This window comes from Heliangelus exortis, chromosome 11 (genome assembly GCF_036169615.1).
Source record: "Heliangelus exortis chromosome 11, bHelExo1.hap1, whole genome shotgun sequence".
Lineage (NCBI taxonomy): Eukaryota > Metazoa > Chordata > Aves > Apodiformes > Trochilidae > Heliangelus > Heliangelus exortis.
The window spans coordinates 4,481,956-4,507,561 of record NC_092432.1 but is presented as its reverse complement, the minus strand read 5'-3'; the positions used below and the strand labels follow the sequence as shown (position 1 = coordinate 4,507,561).

The 25,606-nt window shown below is 40.6% G+C and overlaps 1 long non-coding RNA gene across 1 annotated transcript in view; it reads left to right on the top strand.

Moving 5' to 3' along the window:
• Positions 1-16,533, top strand: part of LOC139801275 (uncharacterized) — a 363,708-nt gene extending 347,175 nt beyond the window's left edge. Inside the window, exon 3 of the long non-coding RNA XR_011728118.1 lies at positions 16,482-16,533. This is a non-coding gene — a long non-coding RNA (uncharacterized lncRNA). The remainder of the gene's footprint in view (positions 1-16,481) is intronic.
• The last annotated feature ends 9,073 nt before the right edge of the window (positions 16,534-25,606 follow it).

The window sequence follows — 25,606 nt, the reverse complement described above, 5'->3', positions numbered from 1 at the left end:
GCAATCCAGGGGAATGCAAAGTAGAGCATGAATTGCTGGAAAGATGGAATCAAGTTTTTGCACTACATAAATTCACTGCAAAGAGCCTCAGTACAGTAGGATATATTTTTTCTAAAGCTTCAAAAATAAGTGCATATTTTAAGTGAGACAGCTTTACATCAGAGAAAGGCTGGCTTTGTTTTTCCAGGCATTATTGGAGATAAATGGGAAAATAGGAGACCTGTTTACTTATATTCTGTAGAGTACTGAATAATGCTATTTATCTGTGCTTTCCAGGGCAACTGAGTGTAGCATGTACACAACTCAGTGCACATAACTAAACTGCTTTATATTAGTGGCAAAGCAGCTATGTGATGGTTCTTCTCTGGGGTGGCTCATGGATAACACTACTGAATATTTGAATATTTTCAGCTTTAAAAAAAAAAAAAAAAAAAAAAAAAAAAAAAAAAGATACATTTACTAATCTCAATAAGGTGCAGGTTATTTACTCCCAGAATATCCTTTCTGCAGCTGCCCAAGGGTTTGCATTGCCTGAGGGGATACTGAGACAGGATAGTGCTACCAACATAACTCAGTGTCAGCCCTGTGATTTAGCTTTTCCTTCTAAAGTTGCAAGGGTACTTAAAAGTGGTTAAAAAATGGTGCTTCACAACATCACCAATGTTTGAGAAATAGCAGAGCAGACTCTTTACCAGACCAAGCTGGAGAGACTTCAAGCAGATGCTTAGTATTCTAGGAAATATCATTATTTTTATAAACAAACTTTTATTTGTGTGAATTCTGCAGTATTGCTAATTGTCTATGTAGGGTATTGTAAATTTGGGGAAAAAGGGTACTCCATCATCATTTCAGCTAAACCACAAGGAGTGGTGACAACAACTTAGTTAAAATATTTCCCAAAACATCCAGAAGTGTGAGGGTCTTTTAATTTCCTGTGACTTTTTTGGTTTTTAGCTTAACCCATAGAGTGAGTGAGGTTTAGTGGGGATCACTGGGTGTCTGAGAAGTGAGCAGTCCCTCGGCATACGGATTTAGTATTTAAACATGGATTTAAGAAAGTTGGATTATTTTATTTCAAGTTCACACAACTTCTTTTCTCCTTAAAACTTACACATGCTGGGACAGAAACACCGCCTGCCTTTGACTGGGTATGGTCCCCTGTGGTTTATCTTTATTCAACAGTTTATACAAAGTAACTTTTTAGCTTTAGGAGGCCTTCAAAGTTTCTTCTCTAGGCACTGGGGCCTCTGAAGCATCTAAGTCAGCAAAAGGAGATTCTTCAGCCATCTAGGATATGCCTTGGGTTTATATGTAACTTTCAAAAAAAGAAAGAAAAAAAAACCCCACAAAAGATTAGTCATATGTCATAAAAATGGTCTAATTGGCCAGAAGTCTCTCCAGTGGCAGGGTGTTTTATTAACTGGAAGAGACATCACAGACAGTAAACTGAGATAAATCTGACTTGACTTCTGCTAATGTTTTCTAAGAATGGAATAACTGGCTGTGAGGGAAGAATTTTGCTGGATTTTTCTTCACAGAAAGCGAGGGTTGATTTTTATTCTTCCCCCTCACCTCCCTCCCTGAAATCTTCTGTGAATTAATTTTCTATTTCCTGTGATCAGGGTTTTTCTCATACCTCATTCATACCAAACATTGCATTGAAAAATGTCAGAGATTAGGACAAAGGACGAAAGAACTCCACACCTCCCATCTGGGCAGCATAAGTAATGACAGGGTCAAGATTGAAGTCCATGAGTCCCTCTATTACCTCACTCTCCCACTTTCTATTTCATTTTTAAGGATGCCCTGAAATGTGAAGACTTCTTTTAATGCCTTATGAGAGTTACTGTGAGAAAGGTGATCAAAAGGACTCTGCTGGCTTGGGTGCCCTTTATCTCCGAGGAAGGTGATGCACAGCATCTGGAGATGATGGAACGCATGATTAACATTACCACAGAGAATGATTAATATCTTCTTAAAGCACCTACTTCCAGATTATCCATCATTTCATTAGAGTGAAAAAAAAAAGTTCTTTTTGAAAGGGGGCTGTGCCCCTGAACCATGAATAACTAACCCACCTCTTGACATGTTTACTAATTGAGTAGCAGAGTATGCTTAATATTATATTGAACAAATAGTGGTGCCCCCTCTTTATACAGAAACAAAAAGGCAGGGAAAAAACAAAGTGAATTTGAGACAGTAGCTTAATAAAACAGTGAAATAATTTTCATTTCATGGATAGTGTCTTTATATTAACTAGCTTTGGTTTACTTTCCTTTTTTTCCTTTTTTTCTTAAAACACCTTGCGTATCTCAGGCCAGACTTTTTTGTTAAATAAAGGAATATTGTTATTTTCTGGGTTATATAATGTTTAAAAAAGTATGCCTTTCTCTGAATGTTCTGAGAGCAATGCTGTTCCTGTAGTATTGGAAGTGGATCCTTCAGGGTATGTAAGCTCTTCCAGCAACTTTCCATGTTGCAGTCAGGGACCAATCCTGCAAACACAGTGAGGAAAAGGCTTTGTACCTGAGCTGCCTGATCAGGTGCAGGTTACTCCGAGTTTACCCAGAATCTTTGTCTGGTGATTCTTCCATCTAATGGAAGGGATGAGCAGGCTGCTGGCAATTTTTAGAAGGAGAAACAGCTACTTTGCTTTTGTCAGCCATTCTTCTGTTTTACAAGTGCCTGCATTCTTTTTGGTTTTGTTAATGGCACTGAACAGCTCTAAAGTTCAGATCAATACGGTGCTACCTTAGTGCCTTGATCACATATATAATATCTTCTTATATTAATCCTGTTTCCAGGGAAGTGTGACAGGCAGTGGTGATGCAGAATACTAAACTGGTGATTATTAATCACTGTCTTTCAGATCAATAATCCACTGGTACTTTTCCTTTCCCCCATTATTTTTTTTTCTTTTTTCATCATTTTAAGTTCCACAGAAATATTTCCCTGTATACTGCTCCCGTTGTGTTTGTGTTTAATAGCACAGGACGTTCAGCATCAGCCTGGTGTCTGCAGCTTGTGCAGCACCTTCTTGGTGATTGGAGACTGATTGCCCGAGGCATTCATCCCCACCCAAGGCTTTCAGGGGGACCCTGAGACATTCATTGTGCATGCAAGACAGTAGAGAACGTGGCATTGCTGGTAATATATTGCTTGCATGGTACCGTTGCCTGCAGACCAACAAAGGCAGGGATCACTGCCCTAAGAAATAAAGCCATCCGTAGCCCTCTGCCTTTGTTTGATTTCAGGAACATTGGTTGCATTATATTGTGTTCAGATTCTAATGTTGGGAATTTGAGGGCTGGATAGTCTCCCCTGAGTGCTGTGACAACAGAAGCATGAAAGGATGTTTTCTGAGAATTTTAGAGGATTCCTTGAAAACGATATGGTGCGAAAACCCCACTTGACACGCTCCTGACTTTTTCAGGAAATTGCAGTTGGCTGCAGGAAAAAAAGAAAAAAAAGACACTTTTTTCGTTGATGTTTCACAGTTTTCCACCTGGTGTTTTTTGTGTGATGTATAGGCTTTTCAGGGGAGCAGGCTAGAAGAGAAGAACAGCTCCTTGAAAGCCACCTCTGGCATGACTATTACAGGAGACAATGAACTCGAACATGCTTCTCTCCCTTTTTTCCTCCAAAGATCATGAACCCAAAACTCAGTTGTGCATGCATGAAAGTTCTATAAACATTACTTAAACAGCAGCCAAAAGACCTTTGCCAGCTCTGGCCTACTTCTCCCCTTGTTGGGGCTCAGCACTCCCACTTAGTTGACTACTTGTCCTACTCTTTGCCCTCTCTGCTCTGCTGCAATCGTCCTGGAATTTTCCTCTATGCAACTGCTGTCCAAGCCAGCTGCACCCACTACATCTTCAGCAGTGGACCGAGGAGGGTATTAATCATATTTTTGAGGAGGACACTCTGCTATTTATCTCCCTGACACCTCCAGCGTTTGGGAGCCCACTGCTGCACACAGCCCATTGACTGGTAATATTACACATTACCGTGCTCCATTGCCTCTCCCTGCCCTCTTCATTGAGTGGCTGTTCAACAGTGGAGTTGTGTTTGTTCAATCAGACATAATTTATACCTTTTTTGTTCCTTCTGGAGAGCTCTTGCTAATTTTAAGTCTAAGCACTGTGTTTTCCATATAATTCTAGCTCCAACGTCACTGGAACTGAACGTGGTCAAATAGATCTGATTCCAGACTTGTTCAGACTTGTTGGTTTTAAATCACCAAATAGATGATTTAAAAACAAAGTGTCAAGGGAGATCATCTCATACTTGCTGTAAAGATCCGACTTTTATTGCGTGTCTAGGAATATATATGCCTTCTGTCTCTAAAGGGAATACCTGCAACAGCACATTGTACTGTGGTCCCCTGGCTATTGTCCAACATGCAAAGTCTGTAAAGGACAAGAGATTAATAATTCAGATAATTTATAGCAAGTGTTTTGGGGTTTTTTTTTTCATTTTTTAGAAGAAATTTATAGAAAGAGGAGTGGGTAAGGGAAGAAAGCTATTGTAAGACTAAATGACTAATCATTCATCCTGGAGTTTGTTACCCTTTCAGATTCATCAAACTGTGTAATGAGAGCAGCTAGCTTAAGATCTGTCTAATTTTACACTGTTTAGACAACATAAAGAAAGAGAAAGTGTTCTACTCCAAGATCTTTAGGGAAAATTATTACTCATTTCAGGATGTGAGGATCACTTTTCATAGGGCATGAAAACCCTTAAAATTCCTTTCTTCATTTGAAAAAAAAAACAAAACAACCCAAACAACCTATGTTTTAGCTTCTCTCCTCTCGATGAAATTTTTGAGGGATGTAAACTATGGAAGTTCTGGAGGAGTTATACCAGTTTATCCCAGTTAAGGTTTTAGCCCATCGTGTCCCAGTTAATGGCCCATGGGATGAAAAGATCCTCTGATGCCAATCACTGTGGTGTATAGCAATAGTCTGTATCTCATTCTAAATTCTGTTCTCTCCTCTCCACTGGAATTGCTCTTGCCAAGGTCTCTGGTAACCTCTTCAGGGCCAAATCTCAAGGCCATTATTCTATTCATATGTTCTTTGACATTTTGGCTACATCTGACAGACTTCATTATGATCTGTCTCTTGAAATCTTGGTTTAAAGACTGTCCTGGAACCTGTTCCTCATGTTAACTTTCTGTTTGCTCCTACTTACCTTCTTTGGTCACTTTTTTTCATTTTTTTTTAACTCTTCAGGGTGCTGTCCTCTGAACTTATCTTCATCTGTATCCAAATAATTTCCATTGTAATAATAATTTTGGCTTTTATCACCTCCACTACTTTGCTAATGGAGATACTGCTGCACTGGCTTGCTTCAGAGCAGCCAAATCTAGACATCTGCTCATCTCTTTGACATCTCATCCCAGATGCTTTATCACCAGGCAAAATTAATATGGGTAAAATTCTTTATTACCATCTTAATCTCGTATTCAAACATGTAACCTGAAAACCATGCTAACTGCACCTTCTTTTTCCCCTTATACTTTCATGCTATGTCTAGTACTCGCTTCTTCTCCCATAACAACTCTCAAGTTCTGGAAATACCCATTTTTTTTTTTTCCTTGTGTGTAAATCTAAGATGAACTGCAACCCCTCCTGAGGTGCAATTTGTGGAAGAATCTAGGTCAGTGGATGAGGTGGGCATGGAGAAGGCCCATGTGGTTGGCATGCAGCCCTGTGGGATATATGTGGCATATATGCAATTAAGACAGAATGCTCTGGGAATTGTGCAGCTAGCCTCTAACAAACCACTACTGAGCATATGCAGATGGTGATTTGCAGAGGATTATAATTTGGCCACGTTTTGTTGAATATTCATGAGGACAATGAACGATACCTCTCTGTCCCTGTGTTGGCCTCTACCACATTTTGAGACAGTCCCCCAATGCACATTAGTGGAGTTTTAGGGAAAAAATTCTTTCAAACAACGGGTGTGATCATTTGTTCTTCCTGAAGCTGATTCCTAGGAATGGCTGAACTGTTCTGTAGAAGCTTCTCAGTCTTTTCAGCAGGAAGCAATAATGCACCCAACAGCTCCAACAGACATGGTAAAGTTGTAGTCCACTGCAAGCAGCCTTCACTGTGGACTTGGTAGCACTCTTGCATCTCTTTTCAATACCTCTGCTCTGAGTCAATTTTTAGATTTGAAAGTGAGACAAAAGTAATGTGTACTTTCTCACATCAAATCTCATCTTTTTTTTCAGCTCAAGTGGGAACTGAGCATAGTTAGGCAGAAAATTAAGGTTCAAGGAAACATGTCTGTTTGAAGACTGATGAAGAAAAATAAATGAGCCTTGTGTTGCAACTGAAGTCTTGCATTATGCTTCCTGGTCAACTGTAGGCTTGGAGTTGGATTCCTCTCCTGCTCACTGGAAGCTTTTCTATTAACTTTGAGGGCAGAAACCTTCATCTTTCTGCACCTCTGTAACCTTGATGAGGTTCATGCTGACTTTACAGGTCTGGTATCAGCCTCTCTTAATTAGGGTTCACAGAGCCCAGAGAGATGATTTCATGGGACTGCAAACGTATTTAATAGCTAACTTCAAAGCTGGCCCTTCAAAGCCAGGGGTTGGACCAGATGACCCTCCAGCATTGCTTGCAACCTAAATTAGTCTGTAATTCTGTGATCAGTGTTCTAAGTGGAAGGACCTCTGATGAAAACACACACAATATCCTAGAGGCTAAGAACAGGTATGATCCCAGACTATCACACAGCAAAATAAAACAAGTTAATCTAAACTGTTTGGGGTCACTCAGTTACCCTGCTCAGTGAGTGGCAGTAATGCTTTGTAGTCAGACTCAGCCATTGAGGATTCCCTACCAGCAGAGCAGGCCAAATGAGCCATTGTTATTTGGATTACAGTTACCACAGGATTCCCTAAACAAGAAGGAAATGAGCAGAGTAACCTATTATTCCCAGGACTGCCAGGTATGAGTTCTTATGGATTTTGTACAGAAAAAAACTGGAAGAAAGGAACTATTTGTTATGTTGCATTTATTTTGTAAAAGAGTTTCATAACACTTGATGTTAAAAAAAGCCAAAAATCCAAAACCATATCTGAAGGCAAAGAAAGCTTTATCATAGTGAGAGATGTCACAGTTGGGTAACATAAAACTTTGCAGTTGGGCTGTGTTGGGTTAGCTGGACAAGATCTTTCAGAAGCAAAGGACAAGACAAGGAGCCTCTCTAGATTCAGCTGAAGAGCAAATCTCTTGACCTCTAGGCCTGTGCTAGCCTATGTGAAATTCAGATTTCAGGACTAAGTAAGAGCTGATTGAGCAGAAGATGGGGCTTGTCTATTGCATCCTCACTTTTTAATTACATCCTCTAGCTGTGTGTCCTTTGATCCTCAGCTCTACGTGACAATAAACATATTGACAACAGGGATAGCATCAGGAATAGGTTAGGGCCATGGTCTTTTCCAGCTGAGTGACAATGGGGTTTTTTCTTGATAAGAACTTACATTAAAAAAAAAAAAGAAAAAAAAAAAATTATTCTGGCATGATCTGTATAGTTTTTAAACAGATAGCTAAACTGAATACAAAAAGGCTGTGTGGATAATTTTCCTTTGGCATCATGGCAACTTGCTCAAAGTTCATTAAATCCATTTCTAATTAACTTTAACTAATTCAAATTAAGCCTGCATTACACTGGAATAAACATGTTCACATAGCTTTGTGAACAAGTCTAACTCTTACCTTAAATTCTTACCTTAAGTCATGTGTTTATGGCTTTCTAGCTGGCTGAGCTGAGTATGAGGCTGGGAAGTGTGACAGACAACAGGAGCCATGAACAATATCAGTGTGCTGCCATCTTTAATTTTCTCCTTTCTTTTTGTGTCTAAATAAGACAGCAACAGGAAGGGCTGTTTATATAGTTATTTGCTGACAACATGTTGCCTGCCAGATTCAGCAGTTTTTCAGCATTCATCACACCACCTTTTACCAGTAAATGAAACCTGTCCTGGGGAGCTATGAGAATGGTCCTGGGCACATTTCTGCTTGTGCTGCCTCTCACCTTTCAAAACAATTTTGGGGACATGTAGAAAAGATGTGATCCTGGGTCCATCCCTATTCCAGCTCTTGGTGGCCTCTACAGAGCACAGGAGAGGGCAGGGATGCTTTTGTTGTATCATCCCCTACTTAATATCACCCTGCCAAAGGATGCCCTGATGTAGCTGCCAGAAAATCTGGGATAAATTGGTTTGCAAAGGATTTATAACTGAATAATTAAACCCAGACTAACTTCAGGGCACTTTCTTGAATGTGAACAAAAAGCTTGTGGATAGCACTATAAACTGAACCCACCCACCTGAAATGCTGCCAGCAAATCTGCCAAAGCCCCTTCCTGTGGAGACAAACCTTCTCCTGCAGGTCTTGTAAATGAATTAATTATGTGTCTGTTGAAACAGAGTAAAGGTTCACCAGTAGTGCTAATATTTGGAATAACAAAGTTGTTAAGTTTGCTGCAATTCAGTGTTGCCCAGTGCTGTTGGAGCTCACAGCTGTCTTCCAACACCCTTGTTTGCTATGTTCTGCACACAGAAGGACCTGGGTGTGGCTTGGGGCATGTGGTGAGGTGGGGTTTTTAATAATTGTTATTTTAATAAACATTTTGCCTAAAAGAATCCATTTGTACTTCTGGAAAATAACAGCATTGCTACCAGTGGGTAACCAGAAATATAGTCTTAAAAGTCAGGATGAGCTGCTAGGATTTTTTTTTTTCCTTGAAAAAAAAGAAAGAAAAAAAAAATCCCACAAGACTGTTTAACAATTACAGCTTAATTTACAAAAACACTTAAAAGTATATTGCCTTGTGAGCCATTTAGTCCTATTGTCTTGAAATGGAAGCTTGACTCTAAAAAGCAACTTAAAGGCCTCATTGAATCAACCCCTGAGACACACATGAGACCTTTGTAACTTTACTTTTGTAGCTATTGTGAAAGACAGGTAAAACTTAGGGGAAAAAAGCAAAGAGCAACAAATCTGCCAGTATGGATAGCAGGACAGAAATACAGAAATTCCTTTGAAGTCTGGACTGTCTAGGACAGCCATTAAGATGATCACTTGGGAAGCCAGCAAGTGATTTGAGTAGATAGAATTTGAGATTGAACTGATAGGAAACTGATGTTCTCCAAACCATGTTAAATATTTTCTTAATAGTATTTAGTACTTAATAGTGCTATTAGGGTACAGCATATAGGAAATGATGCAGCAGATATTGGAATACTTCATTTCTGGGCACTTCAGTGACAATGATGCCAACACAAGGAAGATAGTTCAGAAAAGAGAGAAATAAATGAGGAAGCTTGAGAGAATGACTGCACAAGGATGAACAAAACATGAAGGAAGTAATATAAAGCTGTTAGCTGATGTCTACCAGAGGGGGTAGGTTCACCTTGTTGATACTTGAAGGTTGTAAATACCAAAGTCAAAGGATTATCCAGGGCACCAAAATTCACAGTGACTGGAAAAGAAATTAAAAAGGGAAAAACTAACATTCCAAGTCAGAGGGTTTGTGCTGGAAAATGAATAATGGCCAAATGGATGAAGGACCACAGACATATGGGAGGATTTTGGAGCAAAGGGGTAAGGGAAGTGGGGGACAGCTCTCTGCCTTGACAAGCAAAGAGGAGGGAGAGCAGCAGAAGGGAAAAGGAACTTTCTGTGGTGGTTTTTAATAGCCAGATCTAAGAACCTGATTCTGTCACAGCCCCAACGATTAGACAGCATCTCCTGGTGTGGTCTGTGACCCCATCAGGCAGCTGAGCACAGGGAGTGAGTTGTCATTGCATAAAATGTTTAAACCTAGCCTGAGAAAAGGAGGATTTACCTAAATCAAGAAGGGAGTAGAGAGATGAAGGTGTTTTTTTCTCTTCCATATCTACTATCTCTGTACTGGGACTCTAATCAGTAATGTTATTTCACCAGCTTTTATTTTTAAATGTTGGTGGCACCTTTCAAGCAGTGACAGATCCCAGGGCCCACCCCTCCTGTAGCTGCAGGTAACATCCTGATGTTCCTTGTGTGGTGTTGGCATCTACTGTATATTTTAGCACATTTTGACAGGCCTCTACAGCATCTTTGAATCAATCAAGGTCTGCTAAATTTAATCAAAAATTGCCATTACCTTTTAAATAATGGCAAGAAAATTGTGAAAGGTCAATGGTTCCAGTCCTGCTGTCTTGTTTTTAGGGAAATAGATGCTCTTGTGCCAATCTCTACCCTCACAGGAGCTGATTTTCTTAGTCCCTCTGTTCTGGGAAGTTTCATTATAGCTTTGCAAACAAGAAGTGAGTGATGGTTTTGTACTGGGGATATAAAAAGGGGATCTGATGGCTCTGGGTACAGAAATATTTTAGCCCTAGTTGAGACCCACCTTGTGTCAGATTTGCAGAGATATCAAGGGTGGTTCCTCAGCTGTGTTGTTAGTCACGAGTAGTTCTGAAAACAACAGTACTTGAGATTGAACTAATAGGAAATTGATGTTCCCCAAACCACGTTAAAATGTGACTTGTCCTGGATCACTTGAGAAACCTGTGGCACATTTGGACATCAAACTAAGTTCCTCCATTACAAGTATCTATCAGCCCTGGTGAAATCCAGTACCCCTTCTAGACATATACTTGTTACCTCCAAGTCCCTGTCACTGCAAATTCCTTAGTTGTGGTCTAGAGGATTTCAACCTGTCGTGGGCTGATCTAAGTATGATGTAAATCTGCTTCCATCTGTCCTGCACATATAATCAATGTTTCTGTGTAGCAGGGGTAATGAGAATTATTGAATGCCACTTGTACTATAGAATCATGGATTTACCAGGGGAAAGATGGGGAAGCTGCATGGACACAGCATCACTTAGGTGACAGTGCCTGTGTGTGTATCAACCTGCCTCTGGCTTAATTTAAGCTGTAGCAGGATGCTCTCTGCCCTTTTATTTTGTGTATTGAAAACAGGGTCAGATTGGGCTTAAGAGTTGAAAAGTCCATATGCAAAAGTTGGGAGAAGGTAGGATTACAGGGTCTGATGGTATCTGAGGTCTTTCTTCCTCCTTAGTACCCACAAAGCTGTAGTAGCAGCTAACAGTAACCTAGAAAAGAATGGGTGTTCTGTGTTGACAGAGAAATGTAATAGCAAATATCACCCTTTCCTGATTTTTGTGCATGGCAGTCTGTAACCTGAAGTTTTCTGGATGGAGGGCATCCTTTACCCCTTTTTTTGTTTGCATAAGAGGCCTGATGTGTTACCTGCTAAAAGAAAAGGAAAGATTTCCAGTATCTTAAAAAGAGTTTGAAACAAGGTTGTAGTTTGCATGTGTAGGCACATGTGTAGGAATTACAATATGTTGTATATACACACATTATATGACCATGCATATGCATTTGCATGTACTGTTTACATGCATCAGTGTTATGCTGGATGTGTTTTTATTATCATGGTTTGTAATCCCACCATCATTCAAAGTCTTACCAAATAGCACTGTGGGCAGCATGCCAGCTTCTTTCACATTCCTGCTAAAGTCACTTGGAATATATCTGAATGTGGCAAAACACATTTGCCAAGTTATGTGCATAAAAACATCCTTTGATCTTTCAGACTCATAAATATGTAATAAAGTACATGATTGCCCTACTGATCTGTCCTACATCAATCTTACATCTCCCCTTTATTGATTCATCAAAATAAGATACGATCAAGGTACAAAAGAGTTAAAGAAGCTATTTATTTTAATGTTTCCTTGGAGAGCTTGCATGTTATTTTGAGTACAAATTATATATATAATATTTCATGAATGATGTTTGAAGCATTAAAAATCACCTCTGCACTTCAAGTTAACACAAAACGCTGGCAGTCAGCCATCTTTTATTTGCTTTTTTCCTTTTCTTCCCTTTTTTTAAAGGAACATTGCAAGATGTGGTGTCATTTTTCTGTGGCCATGCTTAAGGTTTTTTCACATCTATTTTTAAGTCATGTACTCAAGTGGTATTGTAATCCAAGTTTGAAATGTTCAGGAAATCATACTTTGCAATAAATTTAGTATATGGGTTGTTTGGATTGGGTAGTGAGGCTTGGCTAAAACCAGGGATTATCCTAATTTGTACTGAGGGTAAATTGAGAGCTGTGAAGGCCCAGGGAGATATTGTAGGAGTAATAACAGAGGTAAAAACTTGGCCAGAAAATATACATGGTAGCAAGCTTTACCTTTGCCTTGTGATTGCTGAAGCATCTTCAAATGACACAGTTCAGACTCTGTCAGGTGTAAAGATGCTGAAGCTGTTAAAAGTGAAATGTATTTGGAAAGAGGAAGAATTATATGCAAACCATAAATAGACAGAGCTACATAGTGGGTAATAAAATCTACATTTCATTTCACAGGGGAGAAATCAGGTGGAGTCCTTAAGTGTTTGAGCTGTTAGTCTTGCTTGCTGGAAGAAGAAAGCTCTTTTCCCCATGATGCCACATCTACTGAGTTAAAGGACCATCTGAGTTTGCTTTGACATATTTAGTGCATCCAACAGAGGCTGCTTTATGTCAGCCAACGCATTTTTCACAACCACTTTATGGGGCTTACTCTCTGGCAGTGTAAAAGCATCCAGTTCTGAAAATGTACTGATAATGAATGAAATAATTTCTGAGCAAGACCTGCCAACCAGGTAGCAGGCAGTGAACTTCAACACGCTTCTCTGAAGCTGTAAAATAGGAAAAAAAAATGACATGGGTGCAGAAGAGTTCACCTCTTTGTCAGGTTCTCTTTTTGGCCTGCTGTATGAGTTGTAGAGTCTGAGGAAGTGGAATCATTTTTATACAGTTCTTGTCATGAAGCCACCAGCAGTAACAGGCAGGAAAGACCCAGATTATTGTGTGATTTTATGATAATCAAGACACTTAGCTGACTTGGAGACTGAGAGAGAAAAAAAAAAAGGTGCCAAGTGCTTTGTGATGTTTGGCATCTCCCCTTTAAGGATCACTGCACATCGAAAACATTAATTAAGTTTCAAGACACCCCCTAATAGAAAATGTTGTTACTCTTTTCTCTCACTGGGGAGAACTGAGTCCAGGTGCTGTAGTTGACAGAATGGCACAAACCAATGGCTGAGCTGGAAAAATTCTTCAGGCTCCCGATTTTGGGTTCTGTGGTTCAGCCAGCAGAAGTATTGGCTGTCCCTCACTTCCAGTCAGCAGCAAATTATGGTTTCACATTACCCTAAAAAATGCTGTCAGTGTAATAACCTTTGGAGCTAGCAAGCCATGTGCTGATTCCAGTGACGTGGGTATGACAAGAGTTTTGCACTGAGGGAGAGCATTGCCTCTGCCCACCAGTCACACACTGCAAAGTCCATATGAGGATTTGATCCATCTGGATAGGTTCTCTTCTCTCCAACCCCACTTGCCTGAAGATTGGTTGTCCTCCTCTGACCTCCTTCAGGTTCCTCAGCTGTTTGTGTCGTGGTCCCTGCAGCTTTCCTGAAGGTCTTGCTAGCATCTGTCTTTGGTGCTGAGTCACCAAGTCTGGTACCTTCCCCAGCCAAGAGGGAAATCCCTTTTTTCCTCCCAAGTCTGCCTCGTGTTTTCCTTGCAGAGACCTCCAGGTCAACAGATGATAAAGCCCAGCGCTGAAATGGAAAGGGAGGAAACTTTTCTGAGCTTTTGTGCAAATCTGGACCTCAATCTGATCCCAAAAAAGAGCTGGAGGATGAAAAGTATTATTACATTTTCATTATTCAGTCAAGAAGTCAGGGAACTCTTAGAGAAGATTTTTCTAAAGCACTTCTGAAATGCAGGCAATAACCTAAACCAGAGCACGTAAACATATGTGGCAATTAGGCATTTCTCGTTCTTTTAGATGTTGCAAATTTTAACAACTGCCCTATGTTGCTTTTTATTTTTTATTTATCCTATTTATTTAACTTTTTGAAAGCATTTTTACTGAATAGAAAACAGGCTTTAGAAATCTTTCTCTCACTTTTCCCAGTGTAACCATTCAGCAAGAATAATTAAAGCCAACAACTTTCATTTCTTCTACCATCCTCAAAGAACCCCACAGACAGCACTGATACACAAGGAGTCTCATTTAAGTACTTCAGATATGAGCCTCTGATCCTGATTTAATATTAGTCACATTTTAAAGAGGAAATTGAAACAGGTTTTCCCTCCATAATTGTTTTTTAAAGCTAACCTATTAAATCTTGGTGAATTATTTAGTAGGAATGATGACTCTGCACCTTTGATTTGCAGGTGAAATTTTCATTCTTAGCTGCTTTCATCTGGCAGGAATAAATGCCAAGTTCTCAGCTCTCTGTGGAATTAGCAAGACTCTGTGACAGATACCATGGGAAATGAAACCACAGTCAAGAGAAGACAATTGCTGTGGGTGTTACATGTTTGTTTCCACAAGTTTCTTTGGTAGACTTTTCCATGATACATATTTCTAATTTTTACAAAAAATTTTCTCATTCTTCAGTAGCCTCAGAAAAAGATTGAAGCACTCAAAAGGCTTAGGCCTGCCAGTGAAAATATTCTGATTTCTGTCTGCTGAAACTGTGCTGCAGGATTTGTTGTCATACACGTGCTGCTAAGGCAGGTTGCTGAGAAAGGGAAAATGACATTTTCTGGTAAAAAATTTGCCACTTAGCAGTTCACTGAATTCAGAGGAGGAGCCCACCACTGAGGACAGAGAGAAGATGCTTCTGCTCAATCTGGAACAGTAATTCAGGTAGTTTAGGAGTGGAGCCTCTAAAAGGTGATAAATTTAGTTTAGATATCAAAAATAAGATGGCATGAAAAAACCTTCACCATATAGAAGCTCCATTGGCTACAGACATAGTCTAGATGACTAATTAAGACTTACAGATACATAAACCTACAGAGATGGCTGAAATGTGGTTGATGAAAATTATCCTTTGTATCCTGTCCTTTGTATCTGTGTTTTCCTCTAGGGGTGAGGTGAGAAAATAGCCTTTCCTTTCCTCTGTGAAGCACATATTTTTCTTATGGATCAAAATTTCAGAGTTTCAGGGCCTTTGTACATGGCAGATCTGAGCCCATCTTTATACCTTAAGTTTCCATTTTCTGTTCTTGCCCTGAGAAAGAGGCATTGTGCTGGGCAATACCTTAAAGATTCTCCTTTTTCTGTCCTCCCTCCACAGGGTTAGTTCCATTAAGGAACCTGGGGCTTAGAGTAGGTTTGGAAAAAACAAAAAAAAAATCTTAAAAAATACATATTCTAAGGGGAGGAAGTTTGCCTATGTGTCCATCACTAAATTTATAGAGATGGGAAGAATTAGAAAAAAAAAATACTGGGCAGTCCTGTTCAGTTGAACTTGAATTCATTTGGGCACTTTCTGCCCTCAGACAGAGCAAACAGCAGTAAAGGAAATAATTATGATATTCTTCTCTTTACTGCAACTGGGCATGAGTTAATGCAGACTTCTAAACTGGCTTACTAATAACATGCATTCCAAAGGGTCTGTGCATGTTTCCAATTTAGAGCTGTAAATTAGATTTTATCCTCAACTTGGCATCCATACAAGACATTCATAGAATACACCTGCATAAAGGTCCTTATTCATCTCTCTCATCCCTGTGTAGGATTGCTTTTAGGCACTATAATATACTGCAGAACCAGATTTTACCTCTGAAATCCAGTGCCCTAAAGAAGAAAGAAGAGTAATAGTTTTTATTTATAAGAGTGCCTTCCAGCTTCACAGAACTTTGCCAGTTTAAGTGATATTTAAACATATCATCAAGAAACAATGATGCTTTGGTTATTTAATGTATCTGGTCGAGGCATCTTTGTTTAATCTTTTTAGGCCTTGAAAAGGGGCATAAGATGGTTTTGATACATAGGATTGAAACAATCCTTCTTGCTACATTATTTATACCACTCTTCTCACCATGATACCAGAATGCCTTAAAACATGTGTCATTCCTCTCTATCTACTCTACATATCTCTTTTCTCCAAAGTTGTTACGAAAATTCTTACAGCCATGGTTTTTCATGAGACTTCATCAGCTTGCCTGGCCTGCTGGAAGAAAAAAAAACAACAAAAAACCCATGTATTCAAGTGGCATTCTGCAGCACGGCACTCTGTGCTCCCCGGTGGAAGAGCATTGCTGTCATACAGGCTCTGGGCAGGGTGGCCCCAATGTGGCCATAGTGCTATGTCTGAAATAATTCTCCCAGGCAGCCTTGTAGTGTGCAGAGCAGTTATCCCAGTCCATCGGTGGGGTTGTTACAGTTCCATGCCTATTCCTGATGTAGCTGCTTGAGCCTGGATGCTGTTGCAAGCTCCCTGTAATTACAGTGGCTGATGTTCCAGTGCTCAGAGGAACCTGCTTTAATCATAGTGCCTGAGCTCAGAAAAAAACAAAATGAAGCCTTTTTGAGCATGTCTGAATGGTCTGGGATGCCCTGTGCTGGTCTGCTAACCAAGCTATGAATCCCAGAAAAAAAAAAAAAAAAAAAAAAAAAAAAAAAAAAAAAAAAAAAAAAAAAAAGCTGCATCCCCAAGGGCAGCACAGCATCATCAGCTCATTACTCTGAGCTGTACCCATCAGATATAATCCATCTTCAGAGGAACATTTTTTGGCTCAGGGGGTGAATTTTCTGAGATCTCTGTGTGGGTTTCAGCCACATGGCTCCTATTGACTTTAATGGGAGTCACACTGCTAGAAACCCCTGTGCTCCCCTTTGGGGTTCTGCTCTCCCCTGATGTGTCTGGGCTGCTCCATGCATTAGCTCTGAGGGGAGAGGACACCTCTGCCCTGCCTTGTCAAGAAGAAACCAGGCCCCCTCTCCACCCTTACCCCCACTCCTTTGGCCTTTTGTATTTATGGATGAGCCACAACGGAGACTCATTTCTATGGCAAGTTAGCAAAATTTATACTATAAATATTACATTGCAAGGTTCAGACACGGTGCTGCCTTCAAACATTGCCACACTTTGCTGCAGATCAGTGTGTCAGTGAGATATTTCCTTTGAAGAACACATTTTTGAAACTTAGCATAAAAACTCTGGCGTTGAGATTTTTCCATGTGCTCCATCGCAGCGTGTGTCAAAATGGCTTTATTAAAATAAGATATTAAAAAGTTACAGGTTTGACTTTTGTGGGGGAGTGGAGGATTCTATGAGGGATTCACAAACCAGGCAGCATAGCTTTAATTGAAGGAGACAATGTTGTCAGTATATGTGTTCCTGCAGTTATAAAGCCCAGCAGTATAGTATTCATCAAGTCTGATTCCACCTGACACTTGACTGAAAGCATTTTGCACTAATTTGCTTTGTGCTTGTCTAGTAAATCTAAAAAGAATGAGTGAAGGGGTGATAGGTGGCCATTAAACAGAATAAACAGCCTCTGGCAAGTGAATGAGTTTTACAGACTTGTTGCTTTTGGGAGGGGGAGGGTGGAAGGGGAGAAGATTACAGGTCTTTGAATCAGCATGTGGCTGCCTCTATCACTCTGTAATCACAACTGTTTTCTTTGGCCCAGAGACCCATGAGCACCTCCAGAGAGGCTACTACGGTGAAGAGGGAAGCTCTGCCCCCGAACCTCTGCAGGAGAGCCCTCCAGACATATGATTCATATTCCGAGTGTGATAGAGGCCTAAATAGCAATTATTTTATCATATAAACACCAGTGAGATAGATTTCAGTCTGGAGCTGATTGCTTTCCTCATATAATCCTTTTCAAATTTTCCCCTACATAAAATATAACAGCTCTAGGGTGTTTTCAGGTCCCCACTTATGGTTCAACTTATGGTAAAAAACCTTGGGCTTGTTGTCATCTTTGTCTAACTTTGCTGATAGCAGGCAGGAAATAGCTGTGTAAAGGCAGGAGGGGGTAAATAGCTGACTCTGTGGTCTGTAATTGGTTCATAGTTTTGGACTGTGAAGAATAGAAAAGAAGGCAGAGGAGGGCTGGAAGACAGCCTAACAAGGAACACATGGGCATCTGAAAACTAAACACAGCTGGACCAAAAAGTACATTTGACCGCCCGTTCCCTGCTCTCAGACTTCTTAGCATTGTTGTTGTTACTGGTGAAGAATATATAGCAGCAGATTCCAAGGGGGTGGATGGGAACTTCACTGTGATAAAAGGCTAAATATCATGACTAATAAGAAATCAAAACAAAAACATCCTTTCTCCATGTACTTATTTATTTAGTTGCTCTCTTGCTCGGGGTCCTCTTATCTTGGCAACCTCCCTGCTGCAGTTTTGCTGGAGGATGGTGTCAGCCACAGAATGTCAGGGCTTCAGTCCCTGGAAAAGGACGTTCAGCTTCAGGGGCTTTCTTTTTGCTTTGCCTTTTCCTTATCCTCCCCTCCCTTGTTGCCTTCAAAAACACAAGTGTGGGTAAGAAACTCATGGACTGAGAGAGGACGTAATGAACCTGGAAGAGAGGGCAGGGGGATGAAAAACTCTACCTGTCGATACAACGTCAAAGAGAAGTTTTAATCCTCCCCCTCTGACCTCCCCTTGGAAGGTGGGACGAGAGGGATCACACCAGCCCCAGGTCATGCACCAAAACCAGGCAGAGGCTCTCTGTGGGATTCACAGACCACTTCTGTGTCTGGGATAAGTCAGCTTTGTTTTGGCTGCTTCTAGGACAGGGGAAAAGCTTTTCCTCTTGCTATCCCTGAATTAAGGGCTCTCATTACTTGGGCCTCATTAAAATAATCTCTCATCTGTCCTTGTGTCACAAGGAAATGGCTGTTCCCCCCTCCCCTTCCTCTCCCCTGATATCTGCACAAACGTATTTTTCTTTCCTAAATTAAAAAATATCTTGCTGCTGCTACATTTGGCTATTTACATTCTTTAAGAAGGAAAAACAACAAAAAAACCAAAAAACCCCAAAACAAAACAAAAAACCCAACAAGCCTTGAAAACCCTGCCTGCAGCACAGCCATTAGTGTTGATTGTGTCCAGCAATGCACGGTCCACTTCAAGAAAGGCAACATCCTCTGGTTTTTAAGCCAAATGTTGTGCACTGCAGCAAGAACAAACAAGAGCGACTTTCATCCTTCAAACACAGAGGCAGCTTTGCAAAGCCTGACATGAAAGGGCCTCCCTTGCTCTCCTGGCCATGTAGGCCTGGAAATGGAGCTGAAATGGCTAACAACATTGGTAATAATAGGGGCCTGCCTGGCATCAAGAGGTGAGCCGAAAGACTTCAAAAGCTGGCTTGAGCATGGCTGCAGGAGCATTTGCTCTGGGATTCAGGCTCCAACTTTTATTCTCTCCCTTTGAAGAGCTTACAATTGGGCAGAGGGTGGAAACCAAGTATTTTTGACATGAACTCTGCCATGGAAAATTATGAGAAAGAGGGAGATGAAAAGGAATGTGTCCTGATTTGTGCTGGGTGTTTTTTTTATTTTATTTTATTTTTAAAAGTCTGCAAAACAAGGGGCTACCAGTACTGTAATCATTGATCCTGAAAAGGTTCTTCAGAGATTAGTGCTATCAGTGCAATGTGAACCTCAAGGCTGAAAGGCAGAGTGGAGGAGAGAGACCCTTTTGCACTAAAATAACGATGAGCTTTTAAAGGAATAGTGTACTGCTCTGCTGGGGGGTCAGGGGAAAAAGAAAAAAAAAAAAAAAAAAAAGAAAAAAAAGAAAAATCACAAACACAACACCTGTGCTTGGAAACAAGTAAACAAACCAAAAAATAAATGGCAAGTTTGGCTTATTTCCAAATTTTGCAATCATTGGAAGGTCCCAGTTGTTTGGTTGTAGATCCCTGAGAGCACCCAGATGCCTGTTTGTTTTGGAAGCTAAGATTAATCTGCAGGACTCTCATGTTGGTTTAACTGCTTATAAACAGAGAGTAATTTCACTGAATCCAGAGAAACTACTGGAGATTTGCTTCTGTGTGGGTAGCTATATGGGTATCTATGATATTACTAAATATTTAAACAGATTCACCATATTGTTTCATCCTTTTTGTTCCTGGTAAATCTTCATTAGTATCAAACATGCACCAGGCAGGTGGGCAGCACTGGGAAAGGTCACCTGTCATTTCCTATTGCAGCGTTCTCTTCTGGTGTGCCAGCTTTGCTAACCTTTAATCATTGGAGCATTAGAGGAGGAAAGGAGGGAAACAAGTTGGAAGTTAAGAGGAGAAAGGGAGGGAAAGCAAGTTCCTGTGTGGGGAGAGGGTGACTGCTCTCAGGAGAAGACTCAGGAGACCAGACCTGAAATGAGTCTTGGAGAAATGCAGCAAAACAAGAAATAAAGAGCAGGCAGTAATGGGAGAAGGATCAGTTGTAAGGGAGAGCAAAGGGCTGGGAACATCCTTGTAACCCACCCATGTCTGTTGTTTCTCCTCACAGCCTGGAGTGGGAGCAGGGATTTGTGCCTACTGTAACTGCTAAAGCTGTCTATAGATATCTGCTCACTAAGTGCCAGGTTCCTGCCCTACAGAGAGGGTGCAGTCTCCTGCTCCTAGCACTTCCAGACTCAGGTAGCAATAGATCTGCAGGAGTGGTGGACAATGGGAAGGTGTCTGCACTGGGACAGAGGTAGAGAATCATTCTGTAGCCAGAGGATCCCTGCAGAGACTGCTCAGAGGCTGTTGAAACAAATGGAAAGAGTTAGTTGGACATTAGAGCCCTCAGTAGCTGAAGGAACACTTCCCTAGCCCATGAGCCACCCCCTCAGATGCTGTCACTCTAAGCCTGTATCAATTTGACAAATTAAGATTAATATTCTGGATGCAGTGGCTCTCACTCTGTACTTTTGGCACTTTCTAGTGGTCTTGAGTGCTTCTTCTGAGCACAACTTGTTTTCCTTCCCTCATTTATAATCATACAGTAAGGGAACTGTGTGTACACAGCACACTTACCTCTTTTTCTCTAAGTGGGGAGCTGTGGAGTGGCTGCTGTACATGATTGCCTGTCAGGCACCAATTAGCAATCCATTCAGAATCTCTGAAGCTGTGATCCACAGCCAGGAGAGAGTTTGAGAACACTTGCTTTGAATTATCCTGCATAAATCTCATGCCATGTATCTACAGAAAAATGAAATCATATCCCCATGTCTTCTAAATATCCAGGCATCCAGATATGCCTGGTTTTGAACAAACAACAAAAAAAGTTATTGTGAAGCTTTTTCTGTAAATCAGTTTCTGTGACAGGATGTCTTAAAAATGAATATACCTCCATCTCAAATATTATTTGCTTTTGTCTCAAAATGCAATGACACAAGTATTTCAGTCACTAGGATGTAAATCTGAAATTATTGGTTGCTGAGTTCTCACATCTCTCCCCAATGTGAGTCTTCCGGTTGCTGTTTCCAACCTCTTTTCTCAAAAGCAAAGACACTTAGCATTTGTAAAGCCCTGCTTGGCAGGCTCTTTTTATTGCTAAAGTTTGTGTGTTAAATCTTTTAATCATTACTGATAGTTCTTAACTAAGCACTTTACAAACTTTAGGGAGGAAGCAGAAGAAAACCAAAGTCCCTGAGTTACAGAGACCACAGGTAGAAAGTAAGGCTATGGGGGGCTGCTCAAGTCCTCTGAAAGCCAAATGCTTAAAGCAATCAAAGATATGTGAAGCCCAAACCAACATCCTCAGTAACAATCTGTTAATTTGCAAGGACAAGGAATAGAGCAACCCTTGGTTGTATTGCTTAAGTTTAAGAAAAATGCAAAGCACCAAAGCAAGGAGGGATCCAGCAGCAATTCCCAGGACTCCCAGCTCACTCACTGGCTGACTTGATGAGCCTCTTTCATCTGGTATTGACATCAGATCACATCTCTTGCACTCTTTTGCCCACTTGCCAAAATCAGCTTCCCAGAAGCAAAAATGTGCGTTCCTTTCCTTGTAGTAATTCAAAACATTGACATAAACCAGACCTCTCCCTCTTCCTCTGCCTTTTGAACAGTTCTTCCACTGGTGTCTCCTTAAAAACACTTTGAGGTCAATGCCAGGTATGATTTGCAGTGTTCTCATCCATTGTGAGTGATGCCACCATTAGGTATTAGGTGTGTGAATACCAAGAAGAGAAAAGAAAGAATACATAAGTTGTTTTGGGAGCCTGGGATTCACAGGCATCCAATTTTTTTTTTTTTTTTTTTTTTTTTAGATAACTTGTATGAAAAGTATGGGCTTTAATAACTGTTTTGGCTATTTATAGAGAATGATACTACACAAAATACTCACTGGTGGTTCAGTGGTACGTGGAATTTGCATGACAAGAAAGACATGGAAAGTCTCCAGTACAATGTAACATGGAAAGAAGCCAACACAAAAACTTTCCTCTTCTCTTCAAAAAGGAAATTTTGACACTGGGAGTAAAAGTATAAGCTAAGTTAATGGCTAGCTCAAGTACCATGTCTAGATAAGTGCCAAAGACAGCATGGGAAATGTGCTGCTCTGTTCCCAACTGGGCATTCCAGGTCTACTTGTTAAAGAGCATTTCAGGCCCTCTTACATCCCCTAGCCTGTAATGCTGACCTTGTTTCTGGTTGCTCCAGCAGTACCACTCATACCCCAAATTCCCCCCACGTACACACGTTACTTGCTGCCATAGTCCCTCCATGGAGGTACTGAACAAATAGCTCATAGGAATTATTAATGCTCAGAATTAAGCTACCCCGTGTAACTATGCATGAGGAGACTTTATTTTGGGTAGGAAGTGCAGCAAATACAGGTACTTCAGGAGTCTGGGGACAGTGGATGGATTTCTTCTACTCTCCTGTCTCACTTTTGGGTATCAGTTGGCAAAGACTTTTCTCACTGGTTGGTGAATGCTTCTCTTTCAGTCATCACTACTAGGGAGGAAACAGGGCTGGAGAAACAGAAAGCTACTGCTTTAAAAAGTTACAATGGTGAAACTACCCTTAACCAAATGGATAGCCATTAATCTTAAATACCAGTAGAATGAGTATCAGGAGGAAAAAGTTCTTTGCTGGAGGTCAGAAGAAAAGACATCCAGGTTGTTTGTGAAATATTAAAAGCTAGAGTTCACTGGACATCCATCTTGTGCATTTTAATTATGTCTCCATGAACCTGAACTGTGGGGCCCTCAGCAAGCCCTGCTCAGTTGTGCTGGCTCACAAAGTTCAAAGCTAGGTTGTAAGTCGTTTTTATTTAGCTCCTAGTGACAGCAAGTACTGTAGGTGGAAAAACATGAAGTACCACTTAAATCTGTCCCTGCACATCCTGTTAGAAATACACTGGAATACTTTGGCTCGGACTACACTGAGATCCATTACAAAGCCCCCCTTGGCCTTTTCTGACACATCCCTGACTATGCCACTGGAGGATCCTCAGGTCTTTGAGAGGGTGAACTCTAATTCTCCCATCCACCATTCAGCAGTTACTGCTCAAATCCAAAAGCAACACACCACAAGATCAATGCTACCACGTATTGATTCACAAAACCTCTATATTCTTGACCATGTCAACACAGACATCAGGGTCGACGCTGGCTCAGAACCAGAAAACATGTCTAAAAAGGACTCCCGAAGTCACATCCAACTATTCTTTCTGAGAGCATGTCTTGGCTAAATTGAAGTGCTAAAGGTCCTGGAATTGGGACACGTGGACAAGAGCCTGCTGGTCCCCATCAGGATTTGATCCCTTAAAGAGAGTGTGTGTTTTACCTTCAGCTTCCCTAGGAAATTTGCCCAAACCATTAGGAAACAAATTAGAATACCAAAGGTGGGCTTTTCTTAGGTGAATCTGTCCCTAGGGAGAAAACAATGGCTTTGATCAGAGCATTTGCCCCAGCCTGCTGAAGTACACTTGGAGCTTGCTGAGCCAGATTTGGTGCCCTGCTAATGTCCTGAAACCTAGCAGAAGTGTTTGTTATTGCAGGGAGTATCAAAGGAGGCAATAAGGCTTTGCCACTTACTAGAAAGTGTTTCCATGTAAATGGAAATGTGTGCTCCAGGGGTCTGTTCCCCTCTGAATGCACAGGGGAGCCAGGTGCTGAAGGGTTGTTTTCACTGTGCCATTAACAGGGAGAGTTTCCTTCTTTTTTCCTCCATCCTTTTTCAGAAGCCAGGGCCTGAGGCTCCTTCTTCAGGTTGCCCACACAAAGCTGGGCATTCTCTGCCTGCCAGAGCAGTTAATCCCCTGCTTCTTCTCAGATGTCCCCACACCCCAGGCCCAGCAGAAATCCATCCCTTGTCCTCATCCCAGCTGTACTTCCTCTCTGGGGAGACAGCTCTCACCTCCTTGGTGAGGAGGGGCAATCTGTAATGTCTGGCCAGAAACATCTACCATAAACCATCGCTTCCTGTTATGACACTGGTGTGTCTAAACTTACTGATTTATTCAGGTCAAGCTGTCTAACCTGCTTGAGGAAGACTGGAATCAGCAGGTACCAAGGCATGGAACAACAGGAAGCACCAAAATACAACTTGTACTATAATATCTTAGAATGGATTTCAGAGTGGTTTGTTTCTTTAAAATCTTTCCCACAGAAATATCTTTTCCGTTTCCTTTTTTTTTTTTTTTTTTTTTTTTCTGTTTTCATTTTTAATTCCATCTTAAAAATTATTATTAGTGATATCACCATCTTCTCATGGCTTGGCTGTAGCTTTTTTCATCTGTGTATTTCTCTGAGAAGAAGAATAGGAATTTTAGATATGGCAAATCTAGAATTTCAGGCACCAAGGATAAAAGAGTATTCTGTTTTGATTTTTACATCTCTCTTGATGAGGAAATTCTTTCTTTTTTTTTTCTCTCAAAACAATCTGATCTGGTTATTAGAAAAGGGGAGATCTGAGTTCTTTCCTGGTTCTGTGACTCAGTCAGTTTCTTACAGCCAAATCTACCATTTAAGTTTATTAGTTGGTGTAGAAACACCTAACAAGGTTGTCCCTGTGTTGTGAAACTGAATTTATTTCTACTTCTAAGGCTCTTTTAGTTTATCACACAGGAGACCTTGTTTAAAGCATTAATATACTGATTTTCATTCTATCCTGCAAGCATGAATTTAGATTGTACACATTCAGAGTGCAGACATACAATATTTCTTTCTAGGAAAATATTGAATTTAGAGTTTTAATGTGAATTACATCTTTACACCTGCAAATAATAATACCTTGTATGTGTGAGCATATATGCGTGTGGCCATATATGTATATATACATTTATATAAGCATGTTTATATACACACACAAGCAAGAGAAGAGATAGTCTTTCCAAAATGTCTGGAAAAACTCTGTGACTCCACAGCTGGCAGTGCATTACTTTTATTTAAAGAAAACTCAGGCAAAAAGCTTGTGTGCAGTCAAAAACTTCCCGTCTCTAATTAATATATATATGAAGTGTAAACAGATCATGAAATATTTTTTAGGGCTTAATACATAGAAACGTCCTGTGTTGATGCTAATGAAAAAGTAATGCCTGGTATATTTCACATTGCAGGGCCTGGGGACACAAATCCATGGAAAAGCAATTCATACCAAACTGCTTTACAAGTGCAAAAATTCTGTTAGCCTAAAGCTACAGTGCTACATAATTGTACAGGGGGGTAGGGATGGGGGGGAGAAGGCAGAAAAAATCCAGCCCTCCTCTGCCCTGTGTTTGCAGCACAGCCATTTATTTTAAACTCTGGTA